Here is a 5,538-nt window from a genome sequence, read left to right on the forward strand (position 1 = left end):
TTACGCGTCTTACAATCTATTTATAATCTAACTATTACACGTCTTATAATCTATCTCTTTTATAATCTATTACGCGTCTTGTAATCTATCTCTGTTTATAATCTATTACGCGTCTTACATCCTTGACATCTATTAATCCTGGTGATGTGTTTCAGCTCTTTAACGACGACAGAAATCTTCAGTTTTTTGAACTTGCTATCGTTAGGTGATTTTATTTCTCGCGCTAAGAGATCTTTGTATGCGGCATATGATAGGAATGTAATGCTGTATGGTAGTGTGACCGGGGCAGTAGGTGGAAGAGGATGTTCATAGGCTCAAACGTACAGAAATGACAGTGATTAGAAGGATGTGTAGTGCGTCCTTAAATGCGAGGCCTGAGGGGAGGGCTAGAATTGCACTTAAAGCACTTAAAGGAAGAATGGGACTTGAATGTATTAGTGCTGTGATTGGGAGGGGTTGATTGAGATGGTTTGGGCACGTTGAGGGGATGGAGGATGATAACTGGGTGCCAAAGGTAAGAAGTGTGAACGTTGGGGAAGGTTGCGAGAGGCAGACCAAAAAAGACCTGGGACGAGGTCACAGAGTGTAATCTCAAGGATAAGGGACATATCGTCTGAAGGTAAACAATGACTTGGACCTTTCTTAGCTGAGCGAAATCTTCAAGTGTTAGCCTAATAAAATGCATATGTGAGACCATGGAGAGAAGAAGGAATCACATCAATAGCCTCAGGGAACGGGGTATCAAGTTTGTGTGCAGTCAGACACATGGAAAAATATATAGATAAATAGAAACTGCGCCAACTGGACACGGCTAGACTAATCTCACTAAAACTTTAAACGAGTGTCGAGTTTTGTGCAAGAAGGTCGCGGCAGAGAAAGGACAAGTACACGGACGTTTACGGGGTTTGGGGGAGTCGTTGTCCGAGTGGTTATGGGCGCCGGCGAAGGTGTGGCTATGAGAATAGGCTCCAACGTCGCCATTGGAGCTTTTATTTCTAATTTATTTCCATTTTTTAAAGGAAATTCGAAATGGAAGGTTAATTGGAGTAAGAAGCATATATCGACGGCCTGTATGATGATGATGATGACTTGGTTTGTATGATGATGATGATGATGATGACTTGGTCAGTATGACGATGGTAATGATGATGATGATGAATGATGGTGATGACGATTATGGTGATGATGTTGTTGCTGTGTGGTGATGATGCTAGCCGTGTGTTAGTAGTTGTGATTCTAGTTCTTGTTATTAACCTGTAACACATAACACAGCAAACAATTTCAATCACATAATTTACAGAATCATTTTTCAACAGTTCCGTAAAACCTACAGCCATAGTTTTCCGGTAAAGCCAGCCAAAAATATAAATAACTAAATAAATACACAAATAAAAGTAAATAATATAAAAAGTCTCCCTTTATTTTGAGGAATGTGGGTTGGAATGAAAGAAGAATTAAGAGCGATGCATTATGACGATGAGGGAAGCTATACCGTACACACACACACACACACACACACACACACACACACACACACATTCCTAAGCACAAGAAAATCGTCTGAAGGTTGCAAAAGTACTCGCAAAATGAACAAATCGTCATCGGAGGTTCAAACACCCACCTACAGACTCTCTCTCTCTCTCTCAGTGACATACAGACGGTCCTCGTTAAGAGTTAGGGACATGTCTAACACCTTCAACAGATTTTTTAACATTATTTTATCTATCTTTTGGGGAGTTTTATCGAGTTGGAGGGACTGGCTACTTCCTTCACTCGTCCCTCCTAAGGAAAATCGCATGTCGGCAGCAAGAACAAAGCAGTAAAATAAGTCAGCGGATTACAGGGGATTTTTTAACTCCTGAAATACTTGACACAAACAGTACTGTAAATTCGGAGATCTGGCAATAAAGCAGCTTAACAGGTATGAATGAAATTTTAAGCAAATCTGTTTGTACTTCACGGTGGAATTAAGAGTAAATATTAACGTTAAAAATACCACCTATATTAGAATCACTGCCCTGCCTTTTTCATCTCACAAATGTTACTTTAGTGCGTTTAGTTTAACCCGGTAAAGATCCCTAAAGGCAGCGCCGCACTGAGCCTAAAGCTGCTGAAAATTTGGCCGTTTCTGAGAGCCGCTAACCAATATAACCAACAGTGAACGAACTTTTGCTTGCTACTGGAAATGTATAACCAATTTGGCTGGCGATTCCTTGCTGCGATCAGTACTCAAATGAGCTTAATATCAATTTTGTAACTGTGAATAAGATATACTACTAGAATACGAAATACTGCTACTACTACTACTACTAAGACTGCTACTTATAACAGTAATAATAATAACAATAATAATAATAATAATAATAATAATAATAATAATAATAATAATAATAACAACAATAATAATCATAAAAGTGCTGTAGAAAAAGTCTGAATCTTGGGCTTCTTAATAACTCCGATTTTGTGTGTGTGTGTGTGTGTGTGTGTGTGTGTGTGTGTGTGTGTGTGTGTGTGTGTGTGTGTGTGTGTGTGTGTGTGTGTGTTTGAAAATCATTAACCGGATTCTCTGATCAGCCGCGGACATTTCTAAACGTAGCTACATTACTTTGGTATTTTTATCATTTTCCGAACGAAGTAAACTCATTATTCGGACGACAGAAGTACGGCACTAATCTGCAGAACATCAAAGCCCATATTCGTTAGGAAGCTCCCAAACACCTCTTCCTTAGCGATAAATTTTTCGATACTGGTGGTTAAAATCCGTTTCTACGTTATTTATTCAGTGTGTGGCGATATCCGAAAGATTTTTATAAAACAGAAGAGAAGTGTAAGGCGTAAAGAACAAAATAAATCGGTTAGCGAAAAAAAACACGCCACTCACCAGTATAACGACGACTTCACATAGCAAACCGGTTCAGTTCGCAAAACCGGGTAACATACTAACCAGAAATGCCAAGTGTGACGCCAGTTAAACATCTTTCATGTCAACTGATGACCAGAGGGGAGTCCGTAGCACCTCTTCCTTAGCGATTTATTCTCCGAACTACCTTTTACTACCCTCCTTGTTTTTCTTATTTTTTATATCTTTTAAATACTGACACAGATTGCACGAATAACACACAAGCATATAGTAAAGGTGTAGAATCACAACTAAACCGGTCAGGAAGAGGTGTTAGTAAGCTTCCTAACCGCACGAGAATACCGCCCCAAGTGAGTTCATACTGGAGGGCCGCTTTAACTAGTAACCAAGGAGATTCACTGCTGCCTCATAACTAAGGCTCGTCGAATTTCATATCACAATGAGACTGTATTCATGTTGTGAGTGTGTCAGTTCCCTCAGATGAATACAAAACAGATATAAAACATACACACTCATCCACTAATACACGTTTTCTTATACTTAACTGCGGTACATTTACTTATATGCCTATGGTGGTGGGGTCCGCTCGTGCATCTATCAACCGTACTGAGCTGGGTTCGATCCTACTTGGAGGCGGACATCTAAGAGTATGGTGTAGTATGTTCTTATGAGGTCTCACATATCTGTACCCTGTCGGTGGTCCCTAGATGAAGTATACAAACATTTACTCATAAAACACAGCCATCAAAAAAAAAAAAAATCTACATTCACCCTACACGCCAAAGTACCTGGTTATATAAACATCCCTCAACTTCCCAAAACCCAGAGTGGGGGATGAAGTACTGTCGGAGAAGAGCAATTTGAGCCGGCAGTCCACCGGGTTCACGTTTGAGATGAACCTGGGGCTACAACAACGACCACTACTATTACTACTGCTACTACTACTACTACTACTACAACCCTACACTTCAAAAGCCTTCCATATCAAAACTCATGAACGAATAACTGGGTGAAGGTGAGTCACTTCCCCTGCGACAGAAAGAGGTGTTCCTCGGCGTTCCGGATCGGTTGCTCTTCAGGACACGTAAAACAAGGCGTGAACGTGACCTGCCTGCTCATGTCCCGTGTATGCAGCTCGGCCACTACACTACAACCGCACATTCTGTCACTCATATACATACCTCTCACATCCCCCCCCCCTCTCTCTCTCTCTCTATCATTATCATAATCATCATCATCATGAACATCATCATTATCATCCAAACTGTCTCTCTGTGTCACCCCCGACTCTTCTTCTCTCCCCCTTTACACTGCCTCCTTCCTCCTCCTTCTCCTCCTCCTCCAAACTGCCACTCCCCTCTTCCATCTCCACACGGCAACTTACATGCCTCTTCCTTCACCTGGCCTGCCCGCACCATACCTTATGGTCACTCCACACCAACCTGTAACTCCCCCTGCGTCGTGTGTGTGTGTGTGTGTGTGTGTGTGTGTGTGTGTGTGTGTGTGTGTGTGTGTGTGTGTGTGTGTGTGTGTGTGTGTGTGTGATACCTTTGCTAAAGTTTTAAGCTTTCTCAGACGTGAAATATATATATACCGGTATATATATATAACATACCTTGTCATGCAATAAAATATACCTAGCGCACACACACACACACACACACAGGCAGTGTGTTGACGTAGAGCTCCCATACCGGTCACGGCCAATCTAGACTTCTGGACACCAGATGCAAACTGAATAATAAGTTGACGTGTGAGTAAAGCCTCTTTTTTTCATTATGCGGCGCACACACACACACACACACACACACACACACACACACACACACACACACACACACACACACAAACATACACACACACACACACACAAATATATATATATATATATATATATATATATATATATATATATATATATATATATATATACAGGTACATGCAGTCAGTCAGTAACTAAACCGCTGTCAATAAGCCGATTAATAATGCAGTTTTATTTCACATGTCACGAAAGCAAAGCCTCAATCCTGCTCTCTCTCTCTCTCTCTCTCTCTCTCTCCCTCTCTCTCTCTCTCTCTCTCTCTCTCTCTCTCTCTCTCTCTCTCTCGGTAAAGCATAAAAATGTACACATACACTTCTCTATACTCGAACATTAGAATATTTGCGAATTATGAAGCACTTTTAGAGTAGAGCGAGGTCCTTTGAGGTGGGCTGAGAATTGTGATGATTATGACGTGCGGCCCGTTTGACTTTGGTCTTTGTTAACTGTCCTCCTAACTTACTTTACTACCTCTGGATCCTACCCACCCCATTTATTAGTGGGAAATATGGTCAAGACGCTGATGGTGATGATGAGTTCCCTTCTACAGCCAGTATATATCTTTCTGGTACATCCAGACGACATTAAACGGAGGTGAAACAATACAACTTAAATGTTGCCTTATATTTATATATCTAATTGGCCTAGCTTCTCTCCATCTTACTCTTCTCTTTGCCTCACTCTTCTCTTCATCTTCTCTCCACCCCATTCCTCTCTCCACCCTTCACTTTTCTCTACCCCATTCTTTTCTCTTTCTCACTCTTCTCTTTGCCTCATGCATCCCTTCATCTTCTCTCCACATCATTCCTCTCTCCACTCTTCTCTTTCCTCTACCCCACTCTTCTCTCTTTCTCGCTTC

Source organism: Coenobita brevimanus, chromosome 51 (genome assembly GCF_032717465.1).
Source record: "Coenobita brevimanus isolate Jiangsu-jjx chromosome 51, ASM3271746v2, whole genome shotgun sequence".
NCBI classification, from domain to species: Eukaryota; Metazoa; Arthropoda; class Malacostraca; order Decapoda; family Coenobitidae; genus Coenobita; species Coenobita brevimanus.